This window comes from Cynocephalus volans, chromosome 5, assembly GCF_027409185.1.
Source record: "Cynocephalus volans isolate mCynVol1 chromosome 5, mCynVol1.pri, whole genome shotgun sequence".
NCBI classification, from domain to species: domain Eukaryota; kingdom Metazoa; phylum Chordata; class Mammalia; order Dermoptera; family Cynocephalidae; genus Cynocephalus; species Cynocephalus volans.
The window spans coordinates 31,024,595-31,037,253 of NC_084464.1; the positions used below are offsets into that span (position 1 = coordinate 31,024,595).

General features: G+C 38.9%; 1 pseudogene; it reads right to left on the minus strand.

Moving 5' to 3' along the window:
- The window catches only part of LOC134378930 (general transcription factor 3C polypeptide 6-like), a 196,134-nt pseudogene extending 183,798 nt beyond the window's left edge, over positions 1-12,336 (minus strand).
- Positions 12,337-12,659: the final 323 nt, after the last annotated feature.

Genomic DNA, 12,659 nt, shown 5'->3' on the forward strand with positions numbered 1-12,659 from the left:
AGGAAGAAAGAAAGAAAGAAAGAAAGAAAGAAAGAAAGAAAGAGAAAAAGAAAGACCACAGTAAAACGCTGAACTTTCAGACTTCCAGAAGGAGAGAACAGACCTACGATTACTAGAGGTGGGAAAGGGGGAGGCGGCGGGGGGTTAGGGAGTAATTGGGTAAGGGACAGAAAGAGTAATTACAATTTGTAATGATTGATATGCTAATAATGTAGATTTGATCATCACATACTGTACACAAATACTGATAGTCAACTGTGTACCCATAAATATGTATAATCATAAATACGTTTTCAAGAAAAATAAATAAAAACATTCCATTTTTTACAAAAAGAAAATGGTTGCTACCATCAGTAAAGTTGAAGGTCATGATTCGGGAATATGTCACCTCATGCATCTATGGACTGGAGACAGGTAGGAGTGCATTTAACTGCCACCTAAAGACAATGAGCCAGTTAGCCAAGGACCACATTTCAAACCTCTTCTCACTCTCCCTGGAGTCTTTTTCATGAGTTTTCCTTGCACTCAATAGGACTCAGTTTACCTTGCACCCCTCAGATCCATTCTGTAACAGGGACTAGTTATGAAGACTTTATAGAATTTGAGTAATATTTTTGTCAGAGGAGTAGGAGGGAAAGAGGAAGAAGATAATAAGGTAAAGAACTGAATGAAACAGAACAAGCACACATGCAAATTCATTGGACAAAACTTCCCTTTCTATTTTCACCATGAAAGGAGCACATGTCCATCGCCCCCTTTGCCTTTCATTTTATCCCTCTATTGATGACATTTGTCCTTAAAACTGCTCTCCTTAGTCCAGAAAGTACAATATCAAGGATTCAAATAAATGTATTGTTAAATTTTTTCCCCCAAGATTCCAAAGATAAGTGACAGTACTTTCTGGCACTGATGTTTTCCCTTAACTCTTTGGAGTCTTCTGTTTTTATCCCTATTCTGTGCCACATGATTTATACAATAATTGCCTTGGTTTAAGGCACTTGAAATTAAGGTCCTCTTTTGCATACTGAGGAATGTACAAAGTTCCAAACATTCTCTCAAGCATTATGAGATCACTTGAGGGAAAAGTACTGCCTCAGCAGAAATATTGTAGCTGTCACTGATTTGTGGAAACATCGAAAGGAAATGAAGGGAGGTCAAAGACTGAATAAAGCAGTCATTTCAAGTACAAGCAATCCCAAGAAAAAAGTTTTGCTCATTTATAGTTTACACAATTTTAGAGAGTTAGTGCCTGGGGTTTTTCCCTGGCCCCTTCTGTTTGTGTACAATTATCTTGAGACTGATTTTTTAGCAAATGGCATGCTCAAAAATGAGAGTAATTCCTGAGAATGTATTTATTCAGTGACTCATTAAAATGACATTCATATTTTTACTAAGCTATACAGTTTAGATTTTTTATGTGAACTGTTTGGCATAGCATTATATTTGTATTTAATTCTCATGACGCTTTGGCCTCTATTTCCTTTACATTGTCAGTCTAACTTTAACTTTTGTTACCCTAATAAAACTCCCTTCCTCTACCTCACTCCCCTTCTTCTATTAGCTCTAGTTCCCTACCCTCCTCATAGGAAACTAAATTCCTCCATGAGGAAACTAAATTTACCTGCAATTAAAGATTCTGCCTTGCAATGCACGGTCTGTGACCACTCTTGATTTCCTGGGCTGACTTGTCATTCTCTCACATGACCTCTGTACCACCCTACATCTCTACTGTCTTCCTATGCTGACCTCCCACCCTTGACTCTCATTGACTTTGGCTTTAGATTCTGGGAGTGAGTAGTTTCTCTCTGTTGTGGACTGAATTTTGTTCCATAAAAAGATATGTCAAGTCCTAATCTCCAGGACCTACCAATGTGGAAATAGAGTCTTTGCAGAAGCAAGCAAATTAAGATGAGGTCATACTGGATTAGGGTGGGCCCTAGTCCAATGGCTAAGAAGAGGGAATTTGGTCAGTGACACATGCACAGGGAGAACACTATGTGGAAGTAGAAGCAGAGACTGAAATGATGCATCTGTAAGCCAAAAAATGCTGAGGACTGCCAGCAAACACCAGAAGCTAGGACAGAAGCATGGAATGCATTCTTAGATCCTCCAGAAGGAGCAAACCTGGCCAGCACCTTGGCCTCCAGAATTGTGAAAGAATAAATTTCTGTTGCTTTATGTGACCTGGTTTATAGTAATTTGTTACAGCAGCCCTAGGAAATTAATACACCTTTAAAAAATATATTTATATTTAATATTTATTAAAAAATATTTATTAAAAAATATTTAATAAAAATATTTAAAAAAATATTTATAAAAAAATATTTAATTTTAACAAAAACAAAACCAAAGTAGGTAACGGTGAAGCCCGTCAATCAGGCTTCTGAGTTGCAAACAATGAAAATGATGTTGGCTATTTTAACTAGAAATAAAATGTTTTTTGAAATGATAGAAGCAGCTGATAGAATCAATAGGAAAGATGGAGAACTGGGCTGGAGACCAGGGTGTAGAGGCAATATCTGTGGTCATGCCAACAGATTGGTTTTGGGGCATCCTGTCTACTGGCCACACCCTACCACTGTGGCTAGACTTCTTTTTATCTTCACAGTAAATTGTCCCTGTGATTTTGTTGCCTGTGAATTTGAGTTAGTCCTTCAGAGATTTATCTGCCAATGGGAGTGTTCCAAGCTGAGCCTAGGCTGTGGGCCTGCACCTCAGCTGTGAGGGAGCAGGGACAGACCACATCTCCTGAGGCTCCAGGAGTAGGAAGCAGTGATTTCTGGTGATTTTGTTTGAACTTGTCTTAGCATCTGTGTAAAAGAAAAACTTTGCACTGGATGCTTATTAAAACTGGCAAGATAGATTTTATTCAAGCTACTGCAATATGGGAGAGAGATTTCTGTACAGAACTGAGCTCAATTCTGAATACTGCAAAGACAGCTGGGGATTTATAGCCAACAAACAGAATGAGGGAGTCAGTGGGTGGAAAATTATTAAGAGGAACTTGATCAGATATCAAGGGTGGGGGGGATTCTCATTAAACTGAATGTATCAGGAGTCTTTGCTAAAATTGGGCTCAACAGGCCAAAGTCAAGGCCTAGTTGAGAAAAGGGCTCAGAAGAGCCAGACTAAAGTTTGATCAAGGAGAGGATCTTTGTCATCTGTTTACACCCAAGGGATGTGAATAATAATAATGGTCTAGGTATCTTGATATTGATTGATTAGGAATTTGAAAGAGGCAAGCAGCATCATTAAAGGGAATCTGCCTTGGCCTGAAAATGAGTGTTAATTGCCACTACTTGCTCTCCCAAGGAATGTTGCTTTGCTATTATAGACACTGCATGATGCAGCCCATATTTAGACCTTCCTGTAATTTGTCTGGTTGGGGGGAGTTATCTCCCTTTTTGATGTTTACTTTTTCTGTTCAGTCCCCTAACCTTTTTCAGCATCTAGAGGAGAAAGGGCAAACCCGTTTCCTGTGCTGGTTTTCTCCATTTGCACCCTTTGGACCAATTTTATGCCATTCTCTTTCAGCTCTGTTCACTAGGAGGCTGCTCCACCTGGATCAGCTTCCCCTTTGGGCTGGCCAGTGGGAGGTGCTGGCAGACCGAAGGGCAGGAGGGTCTCACGCTCTACTTCGGAGACATGGCTCTGGCCCAGTTACATCCCCCACGTCCATGGCCCCTGATGAGGATCCAGCTGTCACTGGGCCCTTGTGACACCCACTATTACTTCTTTTTGCTCATTTAGTCTAGGTGTGGAAATGACTTCTCACCCCTTAGTCCTGCCCATAACTCAGCAAGTAATCCTTTCATTAAGATTTCTTCTGATGAGCTACTACACCTGTAACATTTTCCTGCAAACCTGCTGGAAGCTTGGCCCATAATTAGGTGTTCTCTCTGCTCAATTATGTTCTCCTTATTCTTCAAAATTATAGTAAAAAAACCACCCTCTCTTTAAGGAGGCTTTCTTTATTCCCAGAAAGCCTTGCTATTTCCAGAAAATTTTGAATGGATGCACTTTCTTTTGAGATATTTGTGCACTTACATATATTCACTTCCGATGTGCTCAACTCTGTAATGAAATTTTCAAGTGCCCCGAGGTTAGGGACATTTTATACTGTCTAATTTAAAATGCTCTTTTTCTATACCCTGCCCAATAGCCTTCTACAAGATTTTGCATATGCCATATGGAGTAGGAGAAATTGTCAGAAAAAAACCAAGTCCAAATGCATACAAAGTCAGGTTTTCTTAAATTGTAGTTGTGGGATACATTGCATTCAATATTTATTATATAAGATGCTTTGATTTTCTGGAAAGCAAAGTAGAGGCAATTATATTCTCAAACTTTTTTTAAGTTTAAAGAGGAGGAGAAAAGAAAGGTTCTTTGTTTTTGCTTCCACTACTATGACCTTTAAAATTAGTTACTGTGAGTAAGAATCATGGAAACCTGCAATTCAAGGGACAGGAGCTAAGAGATTATCTAAATAGAGTTCCATGGCAGGCAAGTGATTTGTCAGTGGACATACTGTTAATAATAGAGTAAAAATGAGAAGTCAGAGCTTTGCAGTCCTCTCTTAGTACAAAGACAACCTGGCATGGTAGAATGTACATAGACCTTGGTATCACTTAGACTTGGGTTGGAATCCTTCTTTATAGCTCATTACATAGAAAATTTCTTAACTCTTCTGGGCTTCAATTTCCTCTCTTGTAAAGAGAGGAAAACTACCTACTTCTCAAGACTATTATGTGGAAAAGTGGATTGTAACTTAGTGTCCCTAAAGGAACTGGCTAATGGAATGGATGACAAATACATGTTTCCTTCTCATTTCCTGTTTCCAACTATTCAGCTGTTTAGTGAAATTTCTCAGCTGCTTGTGTTGGGGCATTGTCCTTGAGCCAAGTCCTTTGTGGCAGGTTGCTGGTGTCTGATAAGTAACTGCATAGATACCCATGGAATCCACAGGTATATGTGTATTTGGCTTGTGCATGACAAATGCCTACTTTCATTATGGTGCTGTGAAGCTCAAAGATGACAATGATTGTATAAGAGAGATCCCTATGAATATTCAGAGAGGCAACTTTTATGAAGCTTATTGTACCTCTTCTCTGTTTAGAATTCCTATTGATGGATCACTAGAAATGGGAAGTTAGCTAGGTGTGATAGGGAGAGCACTACTTTAAGTCAGGGCTTAAATCTGACTTAAATATAAATCTGTGTTTAGGCTTTATCATGTACAGTTTGCAGCTTTTGGAAAATTATTTCATCTTCATGAAGTTCAGTTTTGCTATATGTCAAATGGGGCTGAAAGTTTATTTTGAAGATCAAGTGAAACACATGCACATGTGTGCACACACATACACACACACATCAAAGAGCTGTGTAAGGAACTGAGGAAGAAAACAGCTGACTATGACAGAAAGGCATGGTTTCTGCCATATAACATATAAAGATCAAATCCTAAACTACTAACAATGTGACTGTGGGCAAGTCACTCATCCCCCATGAAACCTTAGTGCAGAGTCTTGATTCATTTGAATTTAACATATTCACTTAGCACCTGAACTGTTTAAGTCACTTAGTTGGAATAGGAGGTCTACTTTACATCAAGGCTTTATCCTACCAGATGGTTTTTTGAGTTAATTAGCCATCTTTAATACTATGCAAATGCTTTTACTGAACTCTAGAAAAACAAACAACCCCCCTTAGATTGAGACTGTGGAAGAATAGCTTACTCAAGCCCATCCAGGTATTTCTTAATTTATGTATTTACATTTCTTAGCAAAGGGCAAACAGAACCCCATGTCCTTTAATTAGACCTCCTTAGTTTCCAAAAATGTCATAGAAATATTTGCAGTGTAAAGAAGCCAAGGCCCAAGAAGCTCCACTCAATCAGTTATCTTGGAGAGGTGGAATGGGTTAGCTCAATCTGCACCTCTTACTATGACAAGTCATGCTATGGCTCGGGATGATAGCAGACAGATTCTAGGATGTCCCCTTATTAATTTTCCCTGCTGATGTTCACTTCCTTGTATTAGCTATGACTTGCTTTTGACCAATAGAATATTACAAAGGTAATGGAGGTCACTCCTGTGGTTAGGTTATACTGTATAAGACTCTGTCTTGCTAGTAGTCTCGCTCTAGAGACTTTCTCCTCCTAGCTGTATTTGGAGAAGTAAGCAGCTGTGATGGAGTCCACAGCCTCTACTTGCTAAGGGCAACCTCCAGCTGACAACCAGAAAGAAGTCAGGGTTCTCAGTCCTAGTACAAGGAAATGAATTCTGCCAGTAACCCAAGTGAGCTTGGAAGTGGACTCCTCCCCAGCCAAGTCTCCAGATGAGACTTTAGCCCCAGATGACACCTTGATTACAGCCTTGTAAGGCCCAGAGCAGAGGATGCTAAGCTGTGCCTGGACTCCTGACTCACAGAAACAGTGTGGTAATAAATATGCATTCCTTTAAGCCTCTAAGTTTGTGGTGATTTGTTATTCAGAAATAGATGCCTTATACAAAAAAGCAGATAGTCTATTTTATGCAATTTCCTATATAGCTGTTTATAATCAGAAAAATACATTTGGAATATAAATATTTTCAATATTTTCAAGTTGCTTTCCTTTTAGTATAAGAAACAAAGAAGACAATTGTATCTTGGCAAATATTATAAACCACACATAAAAGTACTATGCCCTTAAGTCTGTTCTAATTCTTTAAGGGTGCAAAACAGTTGTGAACTTGGAAAAACATGTTTTCTTCCCCATGTGTGTAGCCTGATACACTAATGTTTGGGGTTAGGTGGGAAAGAAAATACGACTAGATGTTCATTGATGAGTATTACACTGATTGCACATGACAATTTCCTTTCATCAAAATATAGTGCATTCAACCATTTAGAACTTTATTTAATATTTTCCCTCATTATTAATGCTTTTAGTTTGGTAACAGACAGATTGGCAAGAATCAGATGGTTTGGCAAAAGTCTAGGCTCCAGAGGCCTTATGAATTAGGCATTGCCCTCATACAGCCTCAAAGAAGCAGAAACTTGCTCTCTTCTCAGTAATCCACAACAACCTCCTAGGCTAAGCCCCAGAGATAGGAAGCTGGGGCCCAAGCACTAAAGTTTAATGAGGCAGTCATGCAGCAGAAAGGAGAATTAGCTCCTCAGAGACTGAGACAATTTCTACTTCATAGCAAAAGGTCACTTAATAAGAATACATAAAACTTTGCTTTCCTTTTCTTCAAGAGAATGTAGAGAATTTATCAGAAAAGCGAATATGCACTCAAACACACAGATTGTTTTTATCTTTTTAGATACTATATCAATGAATAAAGCCATTTGTCAGTAGCCATGGTATATTTGATCAATAACTTATACTGGTGTGCTATCCAAATATTGTTAATCTTACATTATGGGATATTGTTCTTGGCATTGCCATAGAAATCTTTGAGCACTAGATATAAACCAGTGATTCTCAGCCTTAGCTGCTATTGGACTCTCCTGAGAGCTTTAAAAAAATCAGTGCCCAGGTCATATTACAGAATTACATTAGAATCTTGGGAGCTGAGTTGAAGTCATCAGAATTTTTTAAAGCTCCCTAGGTGATTTCCAAGGTGATGCCAGTGTTGAGAACTACAGGGGCTTTAATTTATATTTTATATTATCACTTTCCCGGTGGTCATACGTTTGATGACTTGAACTAAATGGTAACTCAGGTAAAAATGAGGAAATAAGCAAAAACACATAAACAAAATAACAAAACCAGAAGAACAAAACAACAGCAACAACTATAAGCTCTGGTTTCTGCCCCCACAAAGCTGCATGTGCTTTTTCATCAGACACTTGCTGAACACTTAGTCTAATTTATGCACTCTTCTAAGGCTGGTAGTCAGAACAAAGACCCAGGCACTTACCATGTAGAATTTCTTATCTAGTGACTGATATAAATAAATCAATAATTATAATGTCAATAGCAGAAATATTATTGTGTAATACATAGAGTGTTAGATTGGTACAGAAGAGAGGAATATAATTCATATAGGACCAGGGTGTGTAAAAGCTTATTGAATCAGTTAATAGTTGCTTTAAATCTCAAAAGGAAGAGACTGACTCTGATGGAGAAGTGTGGAAGGGAATTATAGGCTGAAAGAATAACATGCATGAAGAGACAGGGCAAGGGAGAGCGTGGTGCCTGTGGTAGGCAGAATAATGCTCTTCCCACCTCCAAATGTCCATGTCCTATTCCTGGAACCTGTCAATATGTTATGTGACATGGCAAGGGGGAGTTAAGGTTACAGGTGGAATTAAGGTTACTAATCAGATGACCTTAAAATATGATTATCCTGGATTATACAGATGAGCCCAATGTAATGTCAAGTGTCCTTTAAAATAGAAGAGGCAGACAGAGGAAGGACAGAGTCAGAGAGAGATATGAAAATGCTCTACTGTGGGCTTAGAAGACAGAGAGAAAGGGGCCAGGAGCCAGGAAATGCAGGTGGTCTCTGGAAGCTGGAGGAAGCAATGTCCTTCTCTAGATCCTTCAGAAGGAACACAGACTTGCCGACACCTTACTGATAGACTTCTGACCTTCAGAAATGTGAGATATAAATTCATTTTTTTTTGAAGCCACTAAGTTTGTGGTAATTTCTTATGGCTACAATAGGAAGTTAATTCAGTTCCTCTCAGGGAACCACATGTGAGGATGTGTTTGGGATAAAGTGTCAGCGAGCCATTGAATGACTTTTCGCAGGGGAGGAAATGAAGCAGGATCATATAGTAGAAAAACTACACTTACAGAAATGCTAATAATGGTTCAAAATAGGGTCAACTGCAGGGAAGAGCAGAATATGAGGTAGAGAGACTAGAGAAGAGAGTAAGGTAGTAATTTGAGCCAGACTAATAATAAAAAGAATGGTAATAAATGCTTCTTAATTGAGGGTTTATGCATTGTCTTGTGTTTTATAACTTAAATTCCATTCTTTTATTCTTAAAAAAGTTCTCAAGGGGAGTATTAATACCCACATTTTATAGGCGAGGAGACTGAGGATCTGAGAACTTAATGATGTAGCTCAGGATTATGCAGCTAATTAGTGATGAGCTAGGTTTGGTACCAGGTCTGCTGACCTTAAAGCTCATGTTCTTTCCTCTATATTACTGTGCCTGAAGAGAAAGACACATAGCAGCTCTCCAGGGAATGAGTGAGAAGATTTTAAAAAGTGCAAGAAATCAGGGCCGTTGGAAGCAGTCTTTGGTAGTACAGAAGCATTCGAAGGCTTCAGATTAATAACTACAGTTCAATGAAATGAACCTAAATCATGAAGGGAAAAAAAGGTTAAACACTGACTTTGTTTCATTTTCTATTTAATTCTCAAACTCTTTCCAACTGTACTAACAGCTTTTAATCAAGGTGTAAAATATTTGCTGCCATTGTGTATCCACATTGTTTATGGTGAGAACTGAACTGACTTGATCAGTGTAGAGTGGGGGCAACTGGCTGTAAGAGGTAATAGGTAGAGTATAACACCAAGTCCAAGTCAAAAAAGGTGACTTTTTCTTGCTCTCTGAGAACATGTAAGAACTTCCTGCAGGACACTAACAAAGACAAGGAAGTTCATAGTTCTTCTCAAACACCTATGTAATTGTAAAGGATGACCGAGAGTATAGTGGATGAACTTAAGCTTCTTTAGTCATCAAAGTTCTAACATTCGAAAGTGCTTAGCAAACTCAGAAAGGCTGAGAATTACTGTACTGTGCTGTGTTTGCTCATCTCTGTCTCCTCAGTGCTAAAAGGGTCATGCTGAATTTTTTGGCAGGACTGAATGAAGCATGTTAATGTACATTTTTCTTATAATAGTTTTCTTATAATGGTTTTGGTTATGTGCTGGTACCAAGATCTTAGTCCTCATCAATTATAGCTTCAGTCCACTTATTTGTGGATATCTAAGGAAAATCCAAATTCATAAGTTGTACTGTTAATGAATGTTGCCTGAGTAAGAGTACCATTGACTAGGTTAAGATAGAATATTTTCTTTTATAATTCAAAGAGATTTTCATTCAGTGACATTTGTTTCACTGGGATATGGCATGTGATATCACTGTGATATTTGGGTTGAGTGTGGCTTGGCTCACAAGACTGCAAATGTTTCTTATGGGATCAGCTAAAAAGGAACATCTGAAAGGACAGAAAAGAGCAGAGAGAACTTCACCACTGTGGTCTCAAAATTGAACACACAACAATGTTAAGATAGACTGAGAGACATAAGATCCCTGGAAAGATAGAAATAGAGTGAAATCAATGAGCAGCCTTAGAAAGTGCAGAGCAGAACAAAACAATGCACACGGAAAAGCAGAGAAGCCGTCAATAGGTCAGAGGTTTAGGATGCTGAGTTAAAGAGATATGACAGACTGGAGAAATTCTGCTCACTGATTGCACAGGTCGATATGAGGGAGGCTGCTAAAATACCTCCTCCTGTGTAATGTTATCATACTTCTGTCCAAAACAAGGCTTCCTTCAATTCCCAGACTATTTGTCTTCATCTTCCAGACACAAGTTTTATTATCAAACCTGGCTTCTGTTGTATTCTCAGTGTGCATGCTTTCACGTGTTGGGTATGCACTAGGAGTTTATTAAATGCTGAGATTAATTGAATAGTATAATTGCCTACATTTAGGGCAGTTGAGTACATTGCACCGATTTCTGGAGGTCTCATAGTTCAGTGGTTCACAAATACTGACTTAGAGACTAGCTGTGTCAGAATCATCTTGAAAGGATGTATAAATTATAGCTTTGTAGTTTCCACCACTGGAGATTCTGCTTCAGTGTTTCTCAGGGTGCCCAGGCATTTGTATTTTTATAAAATGCTTCAGGCGATGCTAATGCAAGGGTCAGCAGGCTTTTTCTGTAAAGGGTGAAATAGTGTTTCAGAATTTGTGGGCGACATGATCTCTGTTACAACCACTGAACTGTGCCAGAGCAGCACAAAAGCAACAATAGACAACACATAAACAAATGAACATGGCTGCATTTTAATAAAACTTTATTTACAGAAACAGTGAGCAGGCTCCCCAAAAAGTTAAAAGTAGAATTACCATATGATCTAGAATTCCACTCCTAGGTATATACCCCAAAATAATTGAAAGTAGGCACTAAGATATTTGTACATCAATGTTCATAGCAGCATTATTCACAAAAGACAAAAGGTGGAACCAACACAAGTATTTATCATAGATGAATGGATATGCAAATTGTGGTATATACATAAAATTGGATATTATTCAAAAGGAAAGAAATTCTGACACATGCCACAACATAGATAAACCTTGAGGATAATTGCTAAGTGAAATAAGCCAGACACAAAAGGACAAATAAAGTCTATTAAAAATATGTATATACTGGCTCAGTTGGTAAGTTCTTATTTTCATTTCATTGCTCTGTTAGAATATAACTTATTTTTACTATATTGTCACGAATGCTTATACAACTTAGATTCCCTTTGAAAAGTGTAAAAGAATAATCGCTGGTGAAAGTAAGTAAGGAATGAATGGAGAATGGTGTGTGTGTGTGCACTGAACATTCACTTGTTGCCAAGAAGCTTAGCGTTAGGGTGGTAGAAGTTTACGTATCTTTTCATGTATTCCACGAACTAAGTTTCCGTACTGCTATGGTCTGAACGTTGGCATTCCCCCTAATTTCATATGTTAAAGTCAAATCCACAGTGTGATGGATTAGGAGGTAGGGCCTTTGGGAAGTGGTTAGGCATGAAGGCAGAGCTCTCATGAATGGGATTAGTACCTCAATAAGGGGTCAAAGAGACCAGAGGTTTTCTCTTCTGCCATGTGAGGACACAGCAAGAAGGCACCATCCATGACCAAATAGTGGGCTTTCACCAGACTCTGAGTCTGCTGGTGCCTTGATATGGGACTTTCCAGCCTCCAGAACTGTGAGGAAATAAATGTTTGTTGTTTATATAAGCTATCTGTTTTACGGTATTTTGTTATAACGGTCCAAACAAACTAAGACCTATACCTAGCTCAACCATGTTCCTATTTCTTACTTCAGTTTCACTGAGGGATTCTGAAATGGCATGCTATTATACAACTCTCAGAGAGTCCTCACGGAGTTAGCTATTGTCTTAAAACTCGATTTCCCGAGGGGACCTATCTTCGGTGGTTGTCAAGCCATCTGAGTGAGCTGTAGTCTACACAGGTTCGTGTGCTCAAGTGCAGGTACCGATGAGCGTCATTCATCTGCACGTTCATGTAACGGCAGGAATCAGCGCTGCTCTCGTACTTGTAGGCAATGTGCCGAGCTGCAGGGATGAGGAGATGAGATGGGAAAGCCATGACTGCAGGAGTAAGGGCCCTCACCTGGATTACAGGTGGTGGAGATAAAAAGGAGCGATTGGCGTAAAGGGTGTGGGGATGAGACAGGAGAGGTAGGAAAGCCAGCAACGACCTCACAGGTAAGGGGCTCCTCCTATATGCCAGGTCTGTGCTAATTGTTTAACAGACTCAAACTCTTTTAGATCTTAACAACACTATGCAGATTCTATTAGTATGTCCATTTTATGGGGAGGCTGAATAACCATGATTACTGGTAGAACTGGAATTCAAATCCAGAGTTTATCTCCAGAGTATAAGCAACTAACCATATACTTGTTAGCAAA